The 23,492-nt window shown below is 44.3% G+C and overlaps 35 non-coding genes across 35 annotated transcripts; all 35 read left to right on the forward strand.

The window, feature by feature from the left end:
• Window positions 1-4,969: 4,969 nt before the first annotated feature.
• trnah-gug (transfer RNA histidin (anticodon GUG)) lies at window positions 4,970-5,041 on the forward strand. Its single transcript has one exon. It is a non-coding gene; the product is annotated as a tRNA-His (tRNA).
• A 383-nt stretch (window positions 5,042-5,424) lies between these two features.
• Window positions 5,425-5,506, forward strand: trnas-aga (transfer RNA serine (anticodon AGA)). Its single transcript has one exon. It is a non-coding gene; the product is annotated as a tRNA-Ser (tRNA).
• Window positions 5,507-6,216: 710 nt separating this feature from the next.
• Window positions 6,217-6,288, forward strand: trnah-gug (transfer RNA histidin (anticodon GUG)). Its single transcript has one exon. It is a non-coding gene; the product is annotated as a tRNA-His (tRNA).
• A 326-nt stretch (window positions 6,289-6,614) lies between these two features.
• Window positions 6,615-6,687, forward strand: trnak-uuu (transfer RNA lysine (anticodon UUU)). The gene has a single exon. It is a non-coding gene; the product is annotated as a tRNA-Lys (tRNA).
• Window positions 6,688-6,948: 261 nt separating this feature from the next.
• On the forward strand, window positions 6,949-7,030 carry trnas-aga (transfer RNA serine (anticodon AGA)). The gene has a single exon. It is a non-coding gene; the product is annotated as a tRNA-Ser (tRNA).
• Window positions 7,031-7,376: 346 nt separating this feature from the next.
• Window positions 7,377-7,448, forward strand: trnah-gug (transfer RNA histidin (anticodon GUG)). The gene has a single exon. It is a non-coding gene; the product is annotated as a tRNA-His (tRNA).
• A 580-nt stretch (window positions 7,449-8,028) lies between these two features.
• trnas-aga (transfer RNA serine (anticodon AGA)) lies at window positions 8,029-8,110 on the forward strand. The gene has a single exon. It is a non-coding gene; the product is annotated as a tRNA-Ser (tRNA).
• Window positions 8,111-8,820: 710 nt separating this feature from the next.
• On the forward strand, window positions 8,821-8,892 carry trnah-gug (transfer RNA histidin (anticodon GUG)). The gene has a single exon. It is a non-coding gene; the product is annotated as a tRNA-His (tRNA).
• Window positions 8,893-9,218: 326 nt separating this feature from the next.
• trnak-uuu (transfer RNA lysine (anticodon UUU)) lies at window positions 9,219-9,291 on the forward strand. Its single transcript has one exon. It is a non-coding gene; the product is annotated as a tRNA-Lys (tRNA).
• Window positions 9,292-9,552: 261 nt separating this feature from the next.
• On the forward strand, window positions 9,553-9,634 carry trnas-aga (transfer RNA serine (anticodon AGA)). Its single transcript has one exon. It is a non-coding gene; the product is annotated as a tRNA-Ser (tRNA).
• A 346-nt stretch (window positions 9,635-9,980) lies between these two features.
• Window positions 9,981-10,052, forward strand: trnah-gug (transfer RNA histidin (anticodon GUG)). Its single transcript has one exon. It is a non-coding gene; the product is annotated as a tRNA-His (tRNA).
• Window positions 10,053-10,632: 580 nt separating this feature from the next.
• Window positions 10,633-10,714, forward strand: trnas-aga (transfer RNA serine (anticodon AGA)). The gene has a single exon. It is a non-coding gene; the product is annotated as a tRNA-Ser (tRNA).
• A 710-nt stretch (window positions 10,715-11,424) lies between these two features.
• trnah-gug (transfer RNA histidin (anticodon GUG)) lies at window positions 11,425-11,496 on the forward strand. Its single transcript has one exon. It is a non-coding gene; the product is annotated as a tRNA-His (tRNA).
• Window positions 11,497-11,822: 326 nt separating this feature from the next.
• On the forward strand, window positions 11,823-11,895 carry trnak-uuu (transfer RNA lysine (anticodon UUU)). Its single transcript has one exon. It is a non-coding gene; the product is annotated as a tRNA-Lys (tRNA).
• A 261-nt stretch (window positions 11,896-12,156) lies between these two features.
• trnas-aga (transfer RNA serine (anticodon AGA)) lies at window positions 12,157-12,238 on the forward strand. Its single transcript has one exon. It is a non-coding gene; the product is annotated as a tRNA-Ser (tRNA).
• Window positions 12,239-12,584: 346 nt separating this feature from the next.
• trnah-gug (transfer RNA histidin (anticodon GUG)) lies at window positions 12,585-12,656 on the forward strand. Its single transcript has one exon. It is a non-coding gene; the product is annotated as a tRNA-His (tRNA).
• Window positions 12,657-13,236: 580 nt separating this feature from the next.
• On the forward strand, window positions 13,237-13,318 carry trnas-aga (transfer RNA serine (anticodon AGA)). Its single transcript has one exon. It is a non-coding gene; the product is annotated as a tRNA-Ser (tRNA).
• Window positions 13,319-14,426: 1,108 nt separating this feature from the next.
• On the forward strand, window positions 14,427-14,499 carry trnak-uuu (transfer RNA lysine (anticodon UUU)). Its single transcript has one exon. It is a non-coding gene; the product is annotated as a tRNA-Lys (tRNA).
• A 261-nt stretch (window positions 14,500-14,760) lies between these two features.
• Window positions 14,761-14,842, forward strand: trnas-aga (transfer RNA serine (anticodon AGA)). The gene has a single exon. It is a non-coding gene; the product is annotated as a tRNA-Ser (tRNA).
• Window positions 14,843-15,188: 346 nt separating this feature from the next.
• On the forward strand, window positions 15,189-15,260 carry trnah-gug (transfer RNA histidin (anticodon GUG)). The gene has a single exon. It is a non-coding gene; the product is annotated as a tRNA-His (tRNA).
• A 580-nt stretch (window positions 15,261-15,840) lies between these two features.
• Window positions 15,841-15,922, forward strand: trnas-aga (transfer RNA serine (anticodon AGA)). The gene has a single exon. It is a non-coding gene; the product is annotated as a tRNA-Ser (tRNA).
• Window positions 15,923-16,632: 710 nt separating this feature from the next.
• On the forward strand, window positions 16,633-16,704 carry trnah-gug (transfer RNA histidin (anticodon GUG)). The gene has a single exon. It is a non-coding gene; the product is annotated as a tRNA-His (tRNA).
• A 326-nt stretch (window positions 16,705-17,030) lies between these two features.
• Window positions 17,031-17,103, forward strand: trnak-uuu (transfer RNA lysine (anticodon UUU)). Its single transcript has one exon. It is a non-coding gene; the product is annotated as a tRNA-Lys (tRNA).
• A 261-nt stretch (window positions 17,104-17,364) lies between these two features.
• Window positions 17,365-17,446, forward strand: trnas-aga (transfer RNA serine (anticodon AGA)). Its single transcript has one exon. It is a non-coding gene; the product is annotated as a tRNA-Ser (tRNA).
• A 346-nt stretch (window positions 17,447-17,792) lies between these two features.
• Window positions 17,793-17,864, forward strand: trnah-gug (transfer RNA histidin (anticodon GUG)). Its single transcript has one exon. It is a non-coding gene; the product is annotated as a tRNA-His (tRNA).
• Window positions 17,865-18,444: 580 nt separating this feature from the next.
• Window positions 18,445-18,526, forward strand: trnas-aga (transfer RNA serine (anticodon AGA)). Its single transcript has one exon. It is a non-coding gene; the product is annotated as a tRNA-Ser (tRNA).
• A 712-nt stretch (window positions 18,527-19,238) lies between these two features.
• On the forward strand, window positions 19,239-19,310 carry trnah-gug (transfer RNA histidin (anticodon GUG)). Its single transcript has one exon. It is a non-coding gene; the product is annotated as a tRNA-His (tRNA).
• Window positions 19,311-19,636: 326 nt separating this feature from the next.
• On the forward strand, window positions 19,637-19,709 carry trnak-uuu (transfer RNA lysine (anticodon UUU)). Its single transcript has one exon. It is a non-coding gene; the product is annotated as a tRNA-Lys (tRNA).
• A 261-nt stretch (window positions 19,710-19,970) lies between these two features.
• trnas-aga (transfer RNA serine (anticodon AGA)) lies at window positions 19,971-20,052 on the forward strand. The gene has a single exon. It is a non-coding gene; the product is annotated as a tRNA-Ser (tRNA).
• A 346-nt stretch (window positions 20,053-20,398) lies between these two features.
• Window positions 20,399-20,470, forward strand: trnah-gug (transfer RNA histidin (anticodon GUG)). Its single transcript has one exon. It is a non-coding gene; the product is annotated as a tRNA-His (tRNA).
• A 580-nt stretch (window positions 20,471-21,050) lies between these two features.
• On the forward strand, window positions 21,051-21,132 carry trnas-aga (transfer RNA serine (anticodon AGA)). The gene has a single exon. It is a non-coding gene; the product is annotated as a tRNA-Ser (tRNA).
• A 710-nt stretch (window positions 21,133-21,842) lies between these two features.
• trnah-gug (transfer RNA histidin (anticodon GUG)) lies at window positions 21,843-21,914 on the forward strand. Its single transcript has one exon. It is a non-coding gene; the product is annotated as a tRNA-His (tRNA).
• A 326-nt stretch (window positions 21,915-22,240) lies between these two features.
• Window positions 22,241-22,313, forward strand: trnak-uuu (transfer RNA lysine (anticodon UUU)). Its single transcript has one exon. It is a non-coding gene; the product is annotated as a tRNA-Lys (tRNA).
• Window positions 22,314-22,574: 261 nt separating this feature from the next.
• Window positions 22,575-22,656, forward strand: trnas-aga (transfer RNA serine (anticodon AGA)). The gene has a single exon. It is a non-coding gene; the product is annotated as a tRNA-Ser (tRNA).
• Window positions 22,657-23,002: 346 nt separating this feature from the next.
• Window positions 23,003-23,074, forward strand: trnah-gug (transfer RNA histidin (anticodon GUG)). Its single transcript has one exon. It is a non-coding gene; the product is annotated as a tRNA-His (tRNA).
• The last annotated feature ends 418 nt before the right edge of the window (window positions 23,075-23,492 follow it).

Here is a 23,492-nt window from a genome sequence, read left to right on the forward strand (position 1 = left end):
TTTGCCTGGGTCTTTAGTCTAGAGCCCTGCATTTGAGTCCGAGCCCGTCGGGGCCCGAATTTTTTTTTTTTTTGCCCCTAGGGCCGGGCTTCGGGCCAATTTTCACGTCATAACTTGCACATATATCGGGCGTGATTTCATGATTTCATGCGTGCGTCCCCGGAAGCGCCAGTGATTTCTCGCGCATAGCAGAGTATGAGCGGAGCGCGGAGTGGAGCGGTGTGATTTTGAATGGAGGAAGGAGCGGATTTTTTTAAAAGTCGGAGCGTCATGGTTTTCACTCTCTTCAAGAGCGCTCCACCACCGCTGTTTAGCTTGATAGAGATGGATCACTCAAATCAGAAATAATGTGATCTGTAGGTAAAATAACTGACGAAAACGTATTATTTTCATTACAAACTTTGCACTGGATAAAGCAGCAATACTCTTTTAATGCTGACAATTATTAGCTGTGGTCGGAACAAATATTGCACACTATGTTTGAAACTCTCCTGTTATTTTATTTTATTATATTTTATGAACAGGACTGTTACATTTCAAACATACTTAATTTGTTTTTTTTTTTGTTGTTGTTTTTTGACGCGGAGCGGTGTTTCTGACATCAGTGAGAGAGGAGTGGAGCTGGATTATTAAATGCAAGGAGTGCGGGGGAAATTGTTGCCGCTCCACTGTGCTCACATACCGCAGAGAGATTTTCAGCCACGTGGTAAAGTTGTGTTTTTTAAGTTTTCTATATTATTATTTATTCTTTATATATTTGTTCAATATTCGTTTACTTTACCACTGCGACTTTGTATGTTCCGGTTTTGCGCAGCAGAACTGCCTGCCCTGTTTGAAATGCCTTTGTTCTGAGATGGTGATAATAAACTTTAAATCTAACATTTTGCTATATTGATGTTTGTTTTATATCTGTGAATTGCATTGTAGACTAGTCAAGTGTTGATTTGATATATGGTTAAATTGAGTAAACACACTGTGGACCACATACCGCTTGGATATCGATGTCACTTAAAAAACTAACTTACATTTAAAAAACAAACAAACAAAAAACTCCAAACTTTTCTCTAAATTGTTCTGATAAAAAAACCGAAACGAAAAAACATAAACTTTCTATTAAATACGAAATCTGGTCTATTTTAATGGCTGTAACAGTATAAGCTGTTTGGCGGAAAAAAAGACGGGCTTCGGGTCGGACTCGGGCCAAAATTTTTGATAAGCTGTCGGACACGGGCCGGGCTACAGCCTGTGCGTCTCGGACCAGGGCCGGGCTAGGGCTTAGATTTAAGTCTATGTCTACTTTAGTCCAGGGCTTGACATTAACTTTTTGAGGCACTTGTCCTTCGGACAAGTAAATTTATGTTTCACTTGTCCATGCACAAAAGTCACTTGTCCGGGTAAAGATTTATAATATCATTTATTTATTTTTTTGTTTTGCTAATGCAGAATTCATTGAAAGCATCCAAACACTATCAATATTAATACAATTCAGTTGAAACAGTAGAAAGGAACGTAGAAGTATAAGTAGAAAGGAACAGTAGAAGGATCTCCAGACTCATAGTATAATACAAAGTAATACTTTGCACGCTGATGTGCACAGTGTATCACCAGAGGTAGTGGTGACTCTTGGTGAAAAAAAATAAAACTATCTATCCGACAGACGCCACAGAACATTTCTCCGTCTTCATAAATAACCCAGTCGAATTCATCTTTCCATTTGGTTACAAATTTTCGTTCCCGTTTGAACTCATATGGTGCTGTTGGTGTAAGGCAGGGCTCGAAATTAACTTTTTTACTTGGTAGCACTGGTGCTCCCAACTTTAAAAAGTTAGGAGCATCCCAAAAAATTTAGGAGCACCCAATTTCTTTTTAGTTATGCACCGATCTTGATTCTTCATGGCCGATTCTGATTAACTGACATCTGACAGACGCCTGCCAGATGTTTGTACACAGCAGATGCTTTCCAGATCAAGAGATCTTTATCAGACATCTTGCAGACGTATATGTGCTATCTGAGCCGCATTGTATAGTATATTGACACGGAGGCGGCAGAATTGTATCTGACAGAATGTGCGCTGTAGCACGAAATATACTATATTTCTTCAAAAGCAGATTGTGGAAACCCTGTAATTGTCCACAATAAAAATAAAATCGTCATTTCACACACCCCTAATTGCAGTTTGTGCACTAGAACAGGCTTTAGTTGAGAGAGAGAGAGAGAGAAAAAAACGTCCAGTTCTAAGTTAAGCGGAGCGCAGTTTCAGTGACAGGGAATGATTGACGGCTCAGGGCTCGCAAAATGTCAAAATCTCTGGTAGCCCTTCGGGCAGGTACTCATCAGAATTTGATAGCCCAAAAATTAATTTAACTAGCCCAAATAAAAAAAAGACATTTTTTAAAAATATAGAAAATCAGATAGGAGTCTAAATGTCAATCAAAATATTTTCAATACACAAATATAAACAAATATCAAGGAAAGAATTTTATTTCACCATTTAGTGTAGCTGCAGAATTTTAAAATATCAATTTAAGGCAATTTATGACCCTTTTTTTAAGAGCTGCACAAGTTAAATGAACAGTATGAGTGGGGTTGGACAATGTACGGTAGAATATTAAGCCATAAAATTACATGATTTATTATTCAGAAACAGACACAAAAAACAAAATATCTAATACAATGGCATTTCAACCTTTATACCATTAAAAGGGATAAATCAAGTATATAATTTCTTATATTTATATAAGATATATAACATTAGTATTACTTAATTGTTTAGATTTTTAAAAGGCAAATTAAATTATTTCACACTTACACATGGATCGATAATTCCAATAATTTGACCATAAACAGCTGAAAAAATGTATTGAAAATAAAAATTTATTTGTTTGTCACGAGGGGGCGCTTTAGGAGCGCTGAAATACTACGGTTTCCATAGTAACAGCTGTACACAAACCAGCACTAACGCCGTTTTATCAGACATGAAATGACATGCAAACGACATGTTTCTGAGGACAGTCTGTTCCCTTCAGATACATTCATATGAAGACATCCCTGCAGCGTTTTGACTTTGAAACGTACAGCATGCATATTTATTCAATGACATCATTGCCTTTTTGAAGATTTATTCAAACCTATCGCGATCGTCTTTTCGTCTCTTAAACTTATACGTTAATCAAGACTTTTAGTCTTGTACTACTATTCAGTAGTTAGGCTAGCGACAGTTTTGAAACCGAGTCGCACCACACTCATTTCTCTCACTCGCACAAATGCTTCCAAATATAATTTGAGGTCGCACAGATTAATTTATCGCAATTTCGAGAGAGAGAGAGAGAGAGCCGCGCGCCCTCGCGCACTCTCCCATGATCGAACATAGAATGCTGCTACGTCAGAGCGGCCAAAGCGTCAACAAGCTTCCTCGTACTTTTTGACAAGAGTTCTTGACGGGGCGGCCAGAGCTTCTTTGCAGCTCAAGTCGGCGGCGGTGTGAACGTACAGTAACTTCACGAGCAGGTCTTTTCCGTTCCGTGTGTGTGTGTGTGTGTGTGTGTGTGTGTGTGTGTGTGTGTGTGTCGGCGCGCTGCGCTCTCTGTTCAATATTCCGCTCGGTGTTTGCGCTGCACGTTCTGCTCTGTCGTTAACGGCATATAACGTTAATTAACATGGCATTTTATTTTGTTTGAAATTTAACTTGTCCAGTCGGACAACCAATTTTCTCTTCCACTTGTCCTACAAAAAAATCCACTTGTCCCGGACAAGCGGACAAGCCTTAATGTCGAGCCCTGTTTAGTCTATGGTTCGCTCACCTCGCCTAACGACTCTAAAAACAGGTGAACTAATTCCAGTAATAGGATGTTGCGCATGCGCGACTGAACGAATCACTCCCCGAGACGACTCGTTTGTCCCGAGTCACATTAAAGATTCGTTCAAAATGAGCGAATCGTTCAAGAACGACCCATCACTAGAAGGAAGCAACATGTTCTGTTATTTCAAAAGTTCAATAAAAAAAATAATAATAAAAAAAGAACATTCTTCAGATACAAATAACATCATAAAAAAAAAAGATAAAAAAAGTCCATGCGCTTACACGAACTCACGGAAAGGCACGAGATCGAGCGCTTTTTGCTCTGGTGACCCTCATCATTCCTTGTCAGCATCCTACTACCGTGTTTTTGTTGTTCTTCTTCTTCTGTTTCAAGTCCGACGTGCGATATTGGACGCACAGTGTGAGCGGTAAGATCGCATAAGAGCATCGGGTCGTACAGTGTGAGAACATAAATCGTGAGCTGCGAACTTTTACACCCTGCGATTCTGTCGTGCAGTTTGAGCTAGAGCCAAGAGCAACGATTGATAATATCGCACAGTGTATCCCAGGCTTAAGCTAAAGCGTACAAGACTGTTTTGTATCCAGAGGCATCACGGGCAGCACCTCCAATGGCAGACTGGTAATGTGTGATCGCATAGTGGTTAGTAGTCTGTGTTGTTGCTGCAGAAAAGCTGGTCTGAATTCTGGATCATGGCGGGTGTTTTTAGAGTGGAACTGAAATTGAGCTCTATGTTGCCACCTTTCCTTCAAGCACAGTTTTTTGTACAATGTGTCGCTGACATGCTCTGAGTGTTTGAGTGATTTGCCACTGGGAGCTTCTTTGAGAGCCCAAACTTCCAGGCTTAAACCCTGCCAACCATGGGAGTATTCCTCCATCAGTTTTGGCTCCGTTGCTTCAGAGGGAACATGGTGCTGATACATTTTCTAATCACTAGGTGTCAGTACATTTGCTGACTGTTTCACAGAGTGAAGTAGATTTGCTCTTTGGTATAAACAACTGCACATTTGATGTACAATATACTGTTTTTTAACTAATCCTGCTAAAAAGAAAAAGGGAAAAAAAGAAAATAAGGTTTGTCTACAAGGACAAGGCTGGTTGGTATTCAGTGGGACCCCAAGCAGGCTCTCCAGTGGCAGAGTGGTAGTTCGCCGTGATCGTATAGTGGTTAGTGCTCTGCGTTGTGGCCGCAGCAACCCCGGTTCGAATCCGGGTCACGGCAGATTTTTCAGAATGACATTGAAATTGAGTTTCATGTTGCCACCTGTATGTCAGCCCTGTTTTTTGCACACACTCTGTTTCTGACAAGCTCTGAGTGTTAGAGTGAGTTTCCACTTGAACATTTTTGGAGAGCCTAAGCTCTCAGGTTTGAACCCTGCTGACAATGAGTGGATTTCTCTTTCATGACTTCGGTTGTCTCTTTGTACATGAGGTTCTTTTCCTTCAACTTTAGATGCCACACAAGAGAAAATCATGCATCAGAGGGTCCAGAGTTCAAGTCCCTGCTCAGGCGAGTGAAGTAGTACCTTTTTCTGTTGAGCTTCCGGCTGGTCTACACTGGAGCAACGGCAGAAGGCATGAGATGAAAGGACATTTAGCCACTTCGTAGTCGTGGCCGAGTGGTTAAGGCGATGGACTAGAAATCCATTGGGATCTCCCCGCGCAGGTTCGAATCCTGCCGACTACGTGGACATTTTCATCTTGTTTTTGGTTTGGACATTCTGGAGCCCGACTTTAAAAACAGTGACTATTACAATATACTCTTTGAAAAGAGTCATGTTAGGAAAAACATTCTGTCTTTAAGCTAAAGCGTACAAGACTGTTTTGTATCCAGAGGCATCACGGGCAGCACCTCCAATGGCAGACTGGTAATGTGTGATCGCATAGTGGTTAGTAGTCTGTGTTGTTGCTGCAGAAAAGCTGGTCTGAATTCTGGATCATGGCGGGTGTTTTTAGAGTGGAACTGAAATTGAGCTCTATGTTGCCACCTTTCCTTCAAGCACAGTTTTTTGTACAATGTGTCGCTGACATGCTCTGAGTGTTTGAGTGATTTGCCACTGGGAGCTTCTTTGTGAGCCCAAACTTCCAGGCTTAAACCCTGCCAACCATGGGAGTATTCCTCCATCAGTTATGGCTCCGTTGCTTCAGAGGGAACATGGTGCTGATACATTTTCTAATCACTAGGTGTCAGTACATTTGCTGACTGTTTCACAGAGTGAAGTAGATTTGCTCTTTGGTATAAACAACTGCACATTTGATGTACAATATACTGTTTTTTAACTAATACTGCTAAAAAGAAAAAGGGAAAAAAAGAAAAAAAGGTTTGTCTGCAAGGACAAGGCTGGTTGGTATTCAGTGGGACCCCAAGCAGGCTCTCCAGTGGCAGAGTGGTAGTTCGCTGTGATCGTATAGTGGTTAGTACTCTGCGTTGTGGCCGCAGCAACCCCGGTTCGAATCCGGGTCACGGCAGGTTTTTCAGAATGACACTGAAATTGAGTTTCATGTTGCCACCTGTACGTCAGCCCTGTTATTTTGTGGACAGTCTGTTTCTGACAAGCTCTGACTGTTAGAGTGAATTGAAACTTGAACCTTTTTTTGAAAGCCTAAACTCTCAGGTTTGATCCCTGCTGACAATGAGTGTCTTCCTCTGTCATGCCTTTGGATGTCTCTTTGTACAAGAGGTTATTTTCCTTCAACTTGAATTGTCACACAAAAGAAAATCTTGCATCAGAATTTTTTTCTCCCACCAACGTTATCACTGTTGCTGCGCAATACCGCAGCGCGTTGGAGGAGAAGCCCGGATAGCTCAGTCGGTAGAGCATCAGACTTTTAATCTGAGGGTCCAGGGTTCAAGTCCCTGTTCGGGCGGGTGATGTTTGTTTTGTGCAGCAGGACCTTTTGCCGTTGAGCTCTTTCTGGTCTACCTTGGTGCCATGCAGCAACGCATGAGTTGAAAGGACATGGAATAGTCATTGAGGGTGTGGACAAGTGGTTAAGGTGACGGGCTACAAATTCATTTTGTTCTCCTTGTGCAGGTTTGAATCCTGTTAACAGCATGAGCTTGCTTTCGGTGAGCAACGCCACAAAACATGAAATGAAAGAACATGGAAATACAGCCACCTTGTATTTGTAGTCGTGGCCGAGTGGTTAAGGCGATGGACTAGAAATCCATTGGGGTCTCCCCGCGCAGGTTCGAATCCTGCCGACTACGTGAACGTTTTTATCTTGCCTTTGGTTTGGACATTCTGGAGGCCGACTTTATAAACTAGTCACTATTACAATAAACTCTATAAAAAGAGTCATGTTAGGAAAAACGTTCTGTCTGTAAGCCAAAGAGCACAAGACTGTATTGTACCCAGGGGCATCACAGGCAGCACCTCCAATGGCAGACTGGTCATGTGTGCAGCAGATTTGCTCTTTGGTATAAACACCTGCACCTTTGATGTACAATATTTTCTTTTTTAACTTGAAGGTTTTATCTGCAAGCTAAAGAGGACAAGACTGGTTGGTATTTAGCGGCATCTCAAGCAGGCTCTCCAGTGGCAGAGTGGTCGCTTGCCGTGATCGTATAGTGGTTAGTACTCTGCGTTGTGGCCGCAGCAACCCCGGTTCGAATCCGGGTCACGGCAGATTTTTCAGAATGACATTGAAATTGAGTTTCATGTTGCCACCTGTATGTCAGCCCTGTTTTTTGCACACACTCTGTTTCTGACAAGCTCTGAGTGTTAGAGTGAGTTTCCACTTGAACCTTTTTGGAGAGCCTAAGCTCTCAGGTTTGAACCCTGCTGACAATGAGTGGATTCCTCTTTCATGACTTCGGTTGTCTCTTTGTACATGAGGTTCTTTTCCTTCAACTTTAGATGCCACACAAGAGAAAATCATGCATCAGAGGGTCCTGGGTTCAAGTCCCTGTTCGGGCGGGAGATGTTTGCTTAGTGTAGCAGTACCTTTTTTCTGTTGAGTTTATGTTGGTCTACCTTGGTGCCATGCACCAACGCCGCAAGGCAAGAGATGGAAGGACATGGTAACACAACAGTTCTTAGGGGTGTGGCCAAGTGGTTAAGGTTATGGACTACTTTTATTTTGAGGGTCCAGAGTTCAAGTCCCTGCTCAGGCGAGTGAAGTAGTACCTTTTTCTGTTGAGCTTCCGGCTGGTCTACACTGGAGCAACGGCAGAAGGCATGAGATGAAAGGACATTTAGCCACTTCGTAGTCGTGGCCGAGTGGTTAAGGCGATGGACTAGAAATCCCTTGGGGTCTCCCCGCGCAGGTTCGAATCCTGCCGACTACGTGGACATTTTCATCTTGTTTTTGGTTTGGACATTCTGGAGCCCGACTTTAAAAACAGTGACTATTACAATATACTCTTTGAAAAGAGTCATGTTAGGAAAAACATTCTGTCTTTAAGCTAAAGCGTACAAGACTGTTTTGTATCCAGAGGCATCACGGGCAGCACCTCCAATGGCAGACTGGTAATGTGTGATCGCATAGTGGTTAGTAGTCTGTGTTGTTGCTGCAGAAAAGCTGGTCTGAATTCTGGATCATGGCGGGTGTTTTTAGAGTGGAACTGAAATTGAGCTCTATGTTGCCACCTTTCCTTCAAGCACAGTTTTTTGTACAATGTGTCGCTGACATGCTCTGAGTGTTTGAGTGATTTGCCACTGGGAGCTTCTTTGAGAGCCCAAACTTCCAGGCTTAAACCCTGCCAACCATGGGAGTATTCCTCCATCAGTTTTGGCTCCGTTGCTTCAGAGGGAACATGGTGCTGATACATTTTCTAATCACTAGGTGTCAGTACATTTGCTGACTGTTTCACAGAGTGAAGTAGATTTGCTCTTTGGTATAAACAACTGCACATTTGATGTACAATATACTGTTTTTTAACTAATACTGCTAAAAAGAAAAAGGGAAAAAAAGAAAAAAAGGTTTGTCTGCAAGGACAAGGCTGGTTGGTATTCAGTGGGACCCCAAGCAGGCTCTCCAGTGGCAGAGTGGTAGTTCGCCGTGATCGTATAGTGGTTAGTACTCTGCGTTGTGGCCGCAGCAACCCCGGTTCGAATCCGGGTCACGGCAGGTTTTTCAGAATGACACTGAAATTGAGTTTCATGTTGCCACCTGTACGTCAGCCCTGTTATTTTGTGGACAGTCTGTTTCTGACAAGCTCTGACTGTTAGAGTGAATTGAAACTTGAACCTTTTTTTGAAAGCCTAAACTCTCAGGTTTGATCCCTGCTGACAATGAGTGTCTTCCTCTGTCATGCCTTTGGATGTCTCTTTGTACAAGAGGTTATTTTCCTTCAACTTGAATTGTCACACAAAAGAAAATCTTGCATCAGAATTTTTTTCTCCCACCAACGTTATCACTGTTGCTGCGCAATACCGCAGCGCGTTGGAGGAGAAGCCCGGATAGCTCAGTCGGTAGAGCATCAGACTTTTAATCTGAGGGTCCAGGGTTCAAGTCCCTGTTCGGGCGGGTGATGTTTGTTTTGTGCAGCAGGACCTTTTGCTGTTGAGCTCTTTCTGGTCTACCTTGGTGCCATGCAGCAACGCATGAGTTGAAAGGACATGGAATAGTCATTGAGGGTGTGGACAAGTGGTTAAGGTGACGGGCTACAAATTCATTTTGTTCTCCTTGTGCAGGTTTGAATCCTGTTAACAGCATGAGCTTGCTTTCGGTGAGCAACGCCACAAAACATGAAATGAAAGAACATGGAAATACGGCCACCTTGTATTTGTAGTCGTGGCCGAGTGGTTAAGGCGATGGACTAGAAATCCATTGGGGTCTCCCCGCGCAGGTTCGAATCCTGCCGACTACGTGAATGTTTTTATCTTGCCTTTGGTTTGGACATTCTGGAGGCCGACTTTATAAACTAGTCACTATTACAATAAACTCTATAAAAAGAGTCATGTTAGGAAAAACGTTCTGTCTGTAAGCCAAAGAGCACAAGACTGTATTGTACCCAGGGGCATCACAGGCAGCACCTCCAATGGCAGACTGGTCATGTGTGCAGCAGATTTGCTCTTTGGTATAAACACCTGCACCTTTGATGTACAATATTTTCTTTTTTAACTTGAAGGTTTTATCTGCAAGCTAAAGAGGACAAGACTGGTTGGTATTTAGCGGCATCTCAAGCAGGCTCTCCAGTGGCAGAGTGGTCGCTTGCCGTGATCGTATAGTGGTTAGTGCTCTGCGTTGTGGCCGCAGCAACCCCGGTTCGAATCCGGGTCACGGCAGATTTTTCAGAATGACATTGAAATTGAGTTTCATGTTGCCACCTGTATGTCAGCCCTGTTTTTTGCACACACTCTGTTTCTGACAAGCTCTGAGTGTTAGAGTGAGTTTCCACTTGAACCTTTTTGGAGAGCCTAAGCTCTCAGGTTTGAACCCTGCTGACAATGAGTGGATTCCTCTTTCATGACTTCGGTTGTCTCTTTGTACATGAGGTTCTTTTCCTTCAACTTTAGATGCCACACAAGAGAAAATCATGCATCAGAGGGTCCTGGGTTCAAGTCCCTGTTCGGGCGGGAGATGTTTGCTTAGTGTAGCAGTACCTTTTTTCTGTTGAGTTTATGTTGGTCTACCTTGGTGCCATGCACCAACGCCGCAAGGCAAGAGATGGAAGGACATGGTAACACAACAGTTCTTAGGGGTGTGGCCAAGTGGTTAAGGTTATGGACTACTTTTATTTTGAGGGTCCAGAGTTCAAGTCCCTGCTCAGGCGAGTGAAGTAGTACCTTTTTCTGTTGAGCTTCCGGCTGGTCTACACTGGAGCAACGGCAGAAGGCATGAGATGAAAGGACATTTAGCCACTTCGTAGTCGTGGCCGAGTGGTTAAGGCGATGGACTAGAAATCCATTGGGGTCTCCCCGCGCAGGTTCGAATCCTGCCGACTACGTGGACATTTTCATCTTGTTTTTGGTTTGGACATTCTGGAGCCCGACTTTAAAAACAGTGACTATTACAATATACTCTTTGAAAAGAGTCATGTTAGGAAAAACATTCTGTCTTTAAGCTAAAGCGTACAAGACTGTTTTGTATCCAGAGGCATCACGGGCAGCACCTCCAATGGCAGACTGGTAATGTGTGATCGCATAGTGGTTAGTAGTCTGTGTTGTTGCTGCAGAAAAGCTGGTCTGAATTCTGGATCATGGCGGGTGTTTTTAGAGTGGAACTGAAATTGAGCTCTATGTTGCCACCTTTCCTTCAAGCACAGTTTTTTGTACAATGTGTCGCTGACATGCTCTGAGTGTTTGAGTGATTTGCCACTGGGAGCTTCTTTGTGAGCCCAAACTTCCAGGCTTAAACCCTGCCAACCATGGGAGTATTCCTCCATCAGTTATGGCTCCGTTGCTTCAGAGGGAACATGGTGCTGATACATTTTCTAATCACTAGGTGTCAGTACATTTGCTGACTGTTTCACAGAGTGAAGTAGATTTGCTCTTTGGTATAAACAACTGCACATTTGATGTACAATATACTGTTTTTTAACTAATACTGCTAAAAAGAAAAAGGGAAAAAAAGAAAAAAAGGTTTGTCTGCAAGGACAAGGCTGGTTGGTATTCAGTGGGACCCCAAGCAGGCTCTCCAGTGGCAGAGTGGTAGTTCGCTGTGATCGTATAGTGGTTAGTACTCTGCGTTGTGGCCGCAGCAACCCCGGTTCGAATCCGGGTCACGGCAGGTTTTTCAGAATGACACTGAAATTGAGTTTCATGTTGCCACCTGTACGTCAGCCCTGTTATTTTGTGGACAGTCTGTTTCTGACAAGCTCTGACTGTTAGAGTGAATTGAAACTTGAACCTTTTTTTGAAAGCCTAAACTCTCAGGTTTGATCCCTGCTGACAATGAGTGTCTTCCTCTGTCATGCCTTTGGATGTCTCTTTGTACAAGAGGTTATTTTCCTTCAACTTGAATTGTCACACAAAAGAAAATCTTGCATCAGAATTTTTTTCTCCCACCAACGTTATCACTGTTGCTGCGCAATACCGCAGCGCGTTGGAGGAGAAGCCCGGATAGCTCAGTCGGTAGAGCATCAGACTTTTAATCTGAGGGTCCAGGGTTCAAGTCCCTGTTCGGGCGGGTGATGTTTGTTTTGTGCAGCAGGACCTTTTGCCGTTGAGCTCTTTCTGGTCTACCTTGGTGCCATGCAGCAACGCATGAGTTGAAAGGACATGGAATAGTCATTGAGGGTGTGGACAAGTGGTTAAGGTGACGGGCTACAAATTCATTTTGTTCTCCTTGTGCAGGTTTGAATCCTGTTAACAGCATGAGCTTGCTTTCGGTGAGCAACGCCACAAAACATGAAATGAAAGAACATGGAAATACAGCCACCTTGTATTTGTAGTCGTGGCCGAGTGGTTAAGGCGATGGACTAGAAATCCATTGGGGTCTCCCCGCGCAGGTTCGAATCCTGCCGACTACGTGAACGTTTTTATCTTGCCTTTGGTTTGGACATTCTGGAGGCCGACTTTATAAACTAGTCACTATTACAATAAACTCTATAAAAAGAGTCATGTTAGGAAAAACGTTCTGTCTGTAAGCCAAAGAGCACAAGACTGTATTGTACCCAGGGGCATCACAGGCAGCACCTCCAATGGCAGACTGGTCATGTGTGCAGCAGATTTGCTCTTTGGTATAAACACCTGCACCTTTGATGTACAATATTTTCTTTTTTAACTTGAAGGTTTTATCTGCAAGCTAAAGAGGACAAGACTGGTTGGTATTTAGCGGCATCTCAAGCAGGCTCTCCAGTGGCAGAGTGGTCGCTTGCCGTGATCGTATAGTGGTTAGTACTCTGCGTTGTGGCCGCAGCAACCCCGGTTCGAATCCGGGTCACGGCAGATTTTTCAGAATGACATTGAAATTGAGTTTCATGTTGCCACCTGTATGTCAGCCCTGTTTTTTGCACACACTCTGTTTCTGACAAGCTCTGAGTGTTAGAGTGAGTTTCCACTTGAACCTTTTTGGAGAGCCTAAGCTCTCAGGTTTGAACCCTGCTGACAATGAGTGGATTCCTCTTTCATGACTTCGGTTGTCTCTTTGTACATGAGGTTCTTTTCCTTCAACTTTAGATGCCACACAAGAGAAAATCATGCATCAGAGGGTCCTGGGTTCAAGTCCCTGTTCGGGCGGGAGATGTTTGCTTAGTGTAGCAGTACCTTTTTTCTGTTGAGTTTATGTTGGTCTACCTTGGTGCCATGCACCAACGCCGCAAGGCAAGAGATGGAAGGACATGGTAACACAACAGTTCTTAGGGGTGTGGCCAAGTGGTTAAGGTTATGGACTACTTTTATTTTGAGGGTCCAGAGTTCAAGTCCCTGCTCAGGCGAGTGAAGTAGTACCTTTTTCTGTTGAGCTTCCGGCTGGTCTACACTGGAGCAACGGCAGAAGGCATGAGATGAAAGGACATTTAGCCACTTCGTAGTCGTGGCCGAGTGGTTAAGGCGATGGACTAGAAATCCATTGGGGTCTCCCCGCGCAGGTTCGAATCCTGCCGACTACGTGGACATTTTCATCTTGTTTTTGGTTTGGACATTCTGGAGCCCGACTTTAAAAACAGTGACTATTACAATATACTCTTTGAAAAGAGTCATGTTAGGAAAAACATTCTGTCTTTAAGCTAAAGCGTACAAGACTGTTTTGTATCCAGAGGCATCACGGGCAGCACCTCCAATGGCAGACTGGTAATGTGTGATCGCATAGTGGTTAGTAGTCTGTGTTGTTGCTGCAGAAAAGCTGGTCTGAATTCTGGATCATGGCGGGTGTTTTTAGAGTGGAACTGAAATTGAGCTCTATGTTGCCACCTTTCCTTCAAGCACAGTTTTTTGTACAATGTGTCGCTGACATGCTCTGAGTGTTTGAGTGATTTGCCACTGGGAGCTTCTTTGAGAGCCCAAACTTCCAGGCTTAAACCCTGCCAACCATGGGAGTATTCCTCCATCAGTTTTGGCTCCGTTGCTTCAGAGGGAACATGGTGCTGATACATTTTCTAATCACTAGGTGTCAGTACATTTGCTGACTGTTTCACAGAGTGAAGTAGATTTGCTCTTTGGTATAAACAACTGCACATTTGATGTACAATATACTGTTTTTTAACTAATACTGCTAAAAAGAAAAAGGGAAAAAAAGAAAAAAAGGTTTGTCTGCAAGGACAAGGCTGGTTGGTATTCAGTGGGACCCCAAGCAGGCTCTCCAGTGGCAGAGTGGTAGTTCGCCGTGATTGTATAGTGGTTAGTACTCTGCGTTGTGGCTGCAGCAACCCCGGTTTGAGTCCGGGTCACGGCAGGTTTTTCAGAATGACACTGAAATTGAGTTTCATGTTGCCACCTGTACGTCAGCCCTGTTATTTTGTGGACAGTCTGTTTCTGACAAGCTCTGACTGTTAGAGTGAATTGAAACTTGAACCTTTTTTTGAAAGCCTAAACTCTCAGGTTTGATCCCTGCTGACAATGAGTGTCTTCCTCTGTCATGCCTTTGGATGTCTCTTTGTACAAGAGGTTATTTTCCTTCAACTTGAATTGTCACACAAAAGAAAATCTTGCATCAGAATTTTTTTCTCCCACCAACGTTATCACTGTTGCTGCGCAATACCGCAGCGCGTTGGAGGAGAAGCCCGGATAGCTCAGTCGGTAGAGCATCAGACTTTTAATCTGAGGGTCCAGGGTTCAAGTCCCTGTTCGGGCGGGTGATGTTTGTTTTGTGCAGCAGGACCTTTTGCCGTTGAGCTCTTTCTGGTCTACCTTGGTGCCATGCAGCAGCGCATGAGTTGAAAGGACATGGAATAGTCATTGAGGGTGTGGACAAGTGGTTAAGGTGACGGGCTACAAATTCATTTTGTTCTCCTTGTGCAGGTTTGAATCCTGTTAACAGCATGAGCTTGCTTTCGGTGAGCAACGCCACAAAACATGAAATGAAAGAACATGGAAATACGGCCACCTTGTATTTGTAGTCGTGGCCGAGTGGTTAAGGCGATGGACTAGAAATCCATTGGGGTCTCCCCGCGCAGGTTCGAATCCTGCCGACTACGTGAACGTTTTTATCTTGCCTTTGGTTTGGACATTCTGGAGGCCGACTTTATAAACTAGTCACTATTACAATAAACTCTATAAAAAGAGTCATGTTAGGAAAAACGTTCTGTCTGTAAGCCAAAGAGCACAAGACTGTATTGTACCCAGGGGCATCACAGGCAGCACCTCCAATGGCAGACTGGTCATGTGTGCAGCAGATTTGCTCTTTGGTATAAACACCTGCACCTTTGATGTACAATATTTTCTTTTTTAACTTGAAGGTTTTATCTGCAAGCTAAAGAGGACAAGACTGGTTGGTATTTAGCGGCATCTCAAGCAGGCTCTCCAGTGGCAGAGTGGTCGCTTGCCGTGATCGTATAGTGGTTAGTACTCTGCGTTGTGGCCGCAGCAACCCCGGTTCGAATCCGGGTCACGGCAGATTTTTCAGAATGACATTGAAATTGAGTTTCATGTTGCCACCTGTATGTCAGCCCTGTTTTTTGCACACACTCTGTTTCTGACAAGCTCTGAGTGTTAGAGTGAGTTTCCACTTGAACCTTTTTGGAGAGCCTAAGCTCTCAGGTTTGAACCCTGCTGACAATGAGTGGATTCCTCTTTCATGACTTCGGTTGTCTCTTTGTACATGAGGTTCTTTTCCTTCAACTTTAGATGCCACACAAGAGAAAATCATGCATCAGAGGGTCCTGGGTTCAAGTCCCTGTTCGGGCGGGAGATGTTTGCTTAGTGTAGCAGTACCTTTTTTCTGTTGAGTTTATGTTGGTCTACCTTGGTGCCATGCACCAACGCCGCAAGGCAAGAGATGGAAGGACATGGTAACACAACAGTTCTTAGGGGTGTGGCCAAGTGGTTAAGGTTATGGACTACTTTTATTTTGAGGGTCCAGAGTTCAAGTCCCTGCTCAGGCGAGTGAAGTAGTACCTTTTTCTGTTGAGCTTCCGGCTGGTCTACACTGGAGCAACGGCAGAAGGCATGAGATGAAAGGACATTTAGCCACTTCGTAGTCGTGGCCGAGTGGTTAAGGCGATGGACTAGAAATCCATTGGGGTCTCCCCGCGCAGGTTCGAATCCTGCCGACTACGTGGACATTTTCATCTTGTTTTTGGTTTGGACATTCTGGAGCCCGACTTTAAAAACAGTGACTATTACAATATACTCTTTGAAAAGAGTCATGTTAGGAAAAACATTCTGTCTTTAAGCTAAAGCGTACAAGACTGTTTTGTATCCAGAGGCATCACGGGCAGCACCTCCAATGGCAGACTGGTAATGTGTGATCGCATAGTGGTTAGTAGTCTGTGTTGTTGCTGCAGAAAAGCTGGTCTGAATTCTGGATCATGGCGGGTGTTTTTAGAGTGGAACTGAAATTGAGCTCTATGTTGCCACCTTTCCTTCAAGCACAGTTTTTTGTACAATGTGTCGCTGACATGCTCTGAGTGTTTGAGTGATTTGCCACTGGGAGCTTCTTTGAGAGCCCAAACTTCCAGGCTTAAACCCTGCCAACCATGGGAGTATTCCTCCATCAGTTTTGGCTCCGTTGCTTCAGAGGGAACATGGTGCTGATACATTTTCTAATCACTAGGTGTCAGTACATTTGCTGACTGTTTCACAGAGTGAAGTAGATTTGCTCTTTGGTATAAACAACTGCACATTTGATGTACAATATACTGTTTTTTAACTAATACTGCTAAAAAGAAAAAGGGAAAAAAAGAAAAAAAGGTTTGTCTGCAAGGACAAGGCTGGTTGGTATTCAGTGGGACCCCAAGCAGGCTCTCCAGTGGCAGAGTGGTAGTTCGCCGTGATCGTATAGTGGTTAGTACTCTGCGTTGTGGCCGCAGCAACCCCGGTTCGAATCCGGGTCACGGCAGGTTTTTCAGAATGACACTGAAATTGAGTTTCATGTTGCCACCTGTACGTCAGCCCTGTTATTTTGTGGACAGTCTGTTTCTGACAAGCTCTGACTGTTAGAGTGAATTGAAACTTGAACCTTTTTTTGAAAGCCTAAACTCTCAGGTTTGATCCCTGCTGACAATGAGTGTCTTCCTCTGTCATGCCTTTGGATGTCTCTTTGTACAAGAGGTTATTTTCCTTCAACTTGAATTGTCACACAAAAGAAAATCTTGCATCAGAATTTTTTTCTCCCACCAACGTTATCACTGTTGCTGCGCAATACCGCAGCGCGTTGGAGGAGAAGCCCGGATAGCTCAGTCGGTAGAGCATCAGACTTTTAATCTGAGGGTCCAGGGTTCAAGTCCCTGTTCGGGCGGGTGATGTTTGTTTTGTGCAGCAGGACCTTTTGCTGTTGAGCTCTTTCTGGTCTACCTTGGTGCCATGCAGCAACGCATGAGTTGAAAGGACATGGAATAGTCATTGAGGGTGTGGACAAGTGGTTAAGGTGACGGGCTACAAATTCATTTTGTTCTCCTTGTGCAGGTTTGAATCCTGTTAACAGCATGAGCTTGCTTTCGGTGAGCAACGCCACAAAACATGAAATGAAAGAACATGGAAATACGGCCACCTTGTATTTGTAGTCGTGGCCGAGTGGTTAAGGCGATGGACTAGAAATCCATTGGGGTCTCCCCGCGCAGGTTCGAATCCTGCCGACTACGTGAATGTTTTTATCTTGCCTTTGGTTTGGACATTCTGGAGGCCGACTTTATAAACTAGTCACTATTACAATAAACTCTATAAAAAGAGTCATGTTAGGAAAAACGTTCTGTCTGTAAGCCAAAGAGCACAAGACTGTATTGTACCCAGGGGCATCACAGGCAGCACCTCCAATGGCAGACTGGTCATGTGTGCAGCAGATTTGCTCTTTGGTATAAACACCTGCACCTTTGATGTACAATATTTTCTTTTTTAACTTGAAGGTTTTATCTGCAAGCTAAAGAGGACAAGACTGGTTGGTATTTAGCGGCATCTCAAGCAGGCTCTCCAGTGGCAGAGTGGTCGCTTGCCGTGATCGTATAGTGGTTAGTGCTCTGCGTTGTGGCCGCAGCAACCCCGGTTCGAATCCGGGTCACGGCAGATTTTTCAGAATGACATTGAAATTGAGTTTCATGTTGCCACCTGTATGTCAGCCCTGTTTTTTGCACACACTCTGTTTCTGACAAGCTCTGAGTGTTAGAGTGAGTTTCCACTTGAACCTTTTTGGAGAGCCTAAGCTCTCAGGTTTGAACCCTGCTGACAATGAGTGGATTCCTCTTTCATGACTTCGGTTGTCTCTTTGTACATGAGGTTCTTTTCCTTCAACTTTAGATGCCACACAAGAGAAAATCATGCATCAGAGGGTCCTGGGTTCAAGTCCCTGTTCGGGCGGGAGATGTTTGCTTAGTGTAGCAGTACCTTTTTTCTGTTGAGTTTATGTTGGTCTACCTTGGTGCCATGCACCAACGCCGCAAGGCAAGAGATGGAAGGACATGGTAACACAACAGTTCTTAGGGGTGTGGCCAAGTGGTTAAGGTTATGGACTACTTTTATTTTGAGGGTCCAGAGTTCAAGTCCCTGCTCAGGCGAGTGAAGTAGTACCTTTTTCTGTTGAGCTTCCGGCTGGTCTACACTGGAGCAACGGCAGAAGGCATGAGATGAAAGGACATTTAGCCACTTCGTAGTCGTGGCCGAGTGGTTAAGGCGATGGACTAGAAATCCATTGGGGTCTCCCCGCGCAGGTTCGAATCCTGCCGACTACGTGGACATTTTCATCTTGTTTTTGGTTTGGACATTCTGGAGCCCGACTTTAAAAACAGTGACTATTACAATATACTCTTTGAAAAGAGTCATGTTAGGAAAAACATTCTGTCTTTAAGCTAAAGCGTACAAGACTGTTTTGTATCCAGAGGCATCACGGGCAGCACCTCCAATGGCAGACTGGTAATGTGTGATCGCATAGTGGTTAGTAGTCTGTGTTGTTGCTGCAGAAAAGCTGGTCTGAATTCTGGATCATGGCGGGTGTTTTTAGAGTGGAACTGAAATTGAGCTCTATGTTGCCACCTTTCCTTCAAGCACAGTTTTTTGTACAATGTGTCGCTGACATGCTCTGAGTGTTTGAGTGATTTGCCACTGGGAGCTTCTTTGAGAGCCCAAACTTCCAGGCTTAAACCCTGCCAACCATGGGAGTATTCCTCCATCAGTTTTGGCTCCGTTGCTTCAGAGGGAACATGGTGCTGATACATTTTCTAATCACTAGGTGTCAGTACATTTGCTGACTGTTTCACAGAGTGAAGTAGATTTGCTCTTTGGTATAAACAACTGCACATTTGATGTACAATATACTGTTTTTTAACTAATACTGCTAAAAAGAAAAAGGGAAAAAAAGAAAAAAAAAGGTTTGTCTGCAAGGACAAGGCTGGTTGGTATTCAGTGGGACCCCAAGCAGGCTCTCCAGTGGCAGAGTGGTAGTTCGCCGTGATCGTATAGTGGTTAGTACTCTGCGTTGTGGCCGCAGCAACCCCGGTTCGAATCCGGGTCACGGCAGGTTTTTCAGAATGACACTGAAATTGAGTTTCATGTTGCCACCTGTACGTCAGCCCTGTTATTTTGTGGACAGTCTGTTTCTGACAAGCTCTGACTGTTAGAGTGAATTGAAACTTGAACCTTTTTTTGAAAGCCTAAACTCTCAGGTTTGATCCCTGCTGACAATGAGTGTCTTCCTCTGTCATGCCTTTGGATGTCTCTTTGTACAAGAGGTTATTTTCCTTCAACTTGAATTGTCACACAAAAGAAAATCTTGCATCAGAATTTTTTTCTCCCACCAACGTTATCACTGTTGCTGCGCAATACCGCAGCGCGTTGGAGGAGAAGCCCGGATAGCTCAGTCGGTAGAGCATCAGACTTTTAATCTGAGGGTCCAGGGTTCAAGTCCCTGTTCGGGCGGGTGATGTTTGTTTTGTGCAGCAGGACCTTTTGCCGTTGAGCTCTTTCTGGTCTACCTTGGTGCCATGCAGCAACGCATGAGTTGAAAGGACATGGAATAGTCATTGAGGGTGTGGACAAGTGGTTAAGGTGACGGGCTACAAATTCATTTTGTTCTCCTTGTGCAGGTTTGAATCCTGTTAACAGCATGAGCTTGCTTTCGGTGAGCAACGCCACAAAACATGAAATGAAAGAACATGGAAATACGGCCACCTTGTATTTGTAGTCGTGGCCGAGTGGTTAAGGCGATGGACTAGAAATCCATTGGGGTCTCCCCGCGCAGGTTCGAATCCTGCCGACTACGTGAACGTTTTTATCTTGCCTTTGGTTTGGACATTCTGGAGGCCGACTTTATAAACTAGTCACTATTACAATAAACTCTATAAAAAGAGTCATGTTAGGAAAAACGTTCTGTCTGTAAGCCAAAGAGCACAAGACTGTATTGTACCCAGGGGCATCACAGGCAGCACCTCCAATGGCAGACTGGTCATGTGTGCAGCAGATTTGCTCTTTGGTATAAACACCTGCACCTTTGATGTACAATATTTTCTTTTTTAACTTGAAGGTTTTATCTGCAAGCTAAAGAGGACAAGACTGGTTGGTATTTAGCGGCATCTCAAGCAGGCTCTCCAGTGGCAGAGTGGTCGCTTGCCGTGATCGTATAGTGGTTAGTGCTCTGCGTTGTGGCCGCAGCAACCCCGGTTCGAATCCGGGTCACGGCAGATTTTTCAGAATGACATTGAAATTGAGTTTCATGTTGCCACCTGTATGTCAGCCCTGTTTTTTGCACACACTCTGTTTCTGACAAGCTCTGAGTGTTAGAGTGAGTTTCCACTTGAACCTTTTTGGAGAGCCTAAGCTCTCAGGTTTGAACCCTGCTGACAATGAGTGGATTCCTCTTTCATGACTTCGGTTGTCTCTTTGTACATGAGGTTCTTTTCCTTCAACTTAAGATGCCACACAAGAGAAAATCATGCATCAGAGGGTCCTGGGTTCAAGTCCCTGTTCGGGCGGGAGATGTTTGCTTAGTGTAGCAGTACCTTTTTTCTGTTGAGTTTATGTTGGTCTACCTTGGTGCCATGCACCAACGCCGCAAGGCAAGAGATGGAAGGACATGGTAACACAACAGTTCTTAGGGGTGTGGCCAAGTGGTTAAGGTTATGGACTACTTTTATTTTGAGGGTCCAGAGTTCAAGTCCCTGCTCAGGCGAGTGAAGTAGTACCTTTTTCTGTTGAGCTTCCGGCTGGTCTACACTGGAGCAACGGCAGAAGGCATGAGATGAAAGGACATTTAGCCACTTCGTAGTCGTGGCCGAGTGGTTAAGGCGATGGACTAGAAATCCATTGGGGTCTCCCCGCGCAGGTTCGAATCCTGCCGACTACGTGGACATTTTCATCTTGTTTTTGGTTTGGACATTCTGGAGCCCGACTTTAAAAACAGTGACTATTACAATATACTCTTTGAAAAGAGTCATGTTAGGAAAAACATTCTGTCTTTAAGCTAAAGCGTACAAGACTGTTTTGTATCCAGAGGCATCACGGGCAGCACCTCCAATGGCAGACTGGTAATGTGTGATCGCATAGTGGTTAGTAGTCTGTGTTGTTGCTGCAGAAAAGCTGGTCTGAATTCTGGATCATGGCGGGTGTTTTTAGAGTGGAACTGAAATTGAGCTCTATGTTGCCACCTTTCCTTCAAGCACAGTTTTTTGTACAATGTGTCGCTGACATGCTCTGAGTGTTTGAGTGATTTGCCACTGGGAGCTTCTTTGAGAGCCCAAACTTCCAGGCTTAAACCCTGCCAACCATGGGAGTATTCCTCCATCAGTTTTGGCTCCGTTGCTTCAGAGGGAACATGGTGCTGATACATTTTCTAATCACTAGGTGTCAGTACATTTGCTGACTGTTTCACAGAGTGAAGTAGATTTGCTCTTTGGTATAAACAACTGCACATTTGATGTACAATATACTGTTTTTTAACTAATACTGCTAAAAAGAAAAAGGGAAAAAAAGAAAAAAAGGTTTGTCTGCAAGGACAAGGCTGGTTGGTATTCAGTGGGACCCCAAGCAGGCTCTCCAGTGGCAGAGTGGTAGTTCGCCGTGATCGTATAGTGGTTAGTACTCTGCGTTGTGGCCGCAGCAACCCCGGTTCGAATCCGGGTCACGGCAGGTTTTTCAGAATGACACTGAAATTGAGTTTCATGTTGCCACCTGTACGTCAGCCCTGTTATTTTGTGGACAGTCTGTTTCTGACAAGCTCTGACTGTTAGAGTGAATTGAAACTTGAACCTTTTTTTGAAAGCCTAAACTCTCAGGTTTGATCCCTGCTGACAATGAGTGTCTTCCTCTGTCATGCCTTTGGATGTCTCTTTGTACAAGAGGTTATTTTCCTTCAACTTGAATTGTCACACAAAAGAAAATCTTGCATCAGAATTTTTTTCTCCCACCAACGTTATCACTGTTGCTACGCAATACCGCAGCGCGTTGGAGGAGAAGCCCGGATAGCTCAGTCGGTAGAGCATCAGACTTTTAATCTGAGGGTCCAGGGTTCAAGTCCCTGTTCGGGCGGGTGATGTTTGTTTTGTGCAGCAGGACCTTTTGCCGTTGAGCTCTTTCTGGTCTACCTTGGTGCCATGCAGCAACGCATGAGTTGAAAGGACATGGAATAGTCATTGAGGGTGTGGACAAGTGGTTAAGGTGACGGGCTACAAATTCATTTTGTTCTCCTTGTGCAGGTTTGAATCCTGTTAACAGCATGAGCTTGCTTTCGGTGAGCAACGCCACAAAACATGAAATGAAAGAACATGGAAATACGGCTGCCTTGTATTTGTAGTCGTGGCCGAGTGGTTAAGGCGATGGACTAGAAATCCATTGGGGTCTCCCCGCGCAGGTTCGAATCCTGCCGACTACGTGAACGTTTTTATCTTGCCTTTGGTTTGGACATTCTGGAGGCCGACTTTATAAACTAGTCACTATTACAATAAACTCTATAAAAAGAGTCATGTTAGGAAAAACGTTCTGTCTGTAAGCCAAAGAGCACAAGACTGTATTGTACCCAGGGGCATCACAGGCAGCACCTCCAATGGCAGACTGGTCATGTGTGCAGCAGATTTGCTCTTTGGTATAAACACCTGCACCTTTGATGTACAATATTTTCTTTTTTAACTTGAAGGTTTTATCTGCAAGCTAAAGAGGACAAGACTGGTTGGTATTTAGCGGCATCTCAAGCAGGCTCTCCAGTGGCAGAGTGGTCGCTTGCCGTGATCGTATAGTGGTTAGAACTCTGCGTTGTGGCCGCAGCAACCCCGGTTCGAATCCGGGTCACGGCAGATTTTTCAGAATGACATTGAAATTGAGTTTCATGTTGCCACCTGTATGTCAGCCCTGTTTTTTGCACACACTCTGTTTCTGACAAGCTCTGAGTGTTAGAGTGAGTTTCCACTTGAACCTTTTTGGAGAGCCTAAGCTCTCAGGTTTGAACCCTGCTGACAATGAGTGGATTCCTCTTTCATGACTTCGGTTGTCTCTTTGTACATGAGGTTCTTTTCCTTCAACTTTAGATGCCACACAAGAGAAAATCATGCATCAGAGGGTCCTGGGTTCAAGTCCCTGTTCGGGCGGGAGATGTTTGCTTAGTGTAGCAGTACCTTTTTTCTGTTGAGTTTATGTTGGTCTACCTTGGTGCCATGCACCAACGCCGCAAGGCAAGAGATGGAAGGACATGGTAACACAACAGTTCTTAGGGGT

The sequence above is a fragment of the Garra rufa genome, chromosome 14, assembly GCF_049309525.1.
Source record: "Garra rufa chromosome 14, GarRuf1.0, whole genome shotgun sequence".
Lineage (NCBI taxonomy): Eukaryota > Metazoa > Chordata > Actinopteri > Cypriniformes > Cyprinidae > Garra > Garra rufa.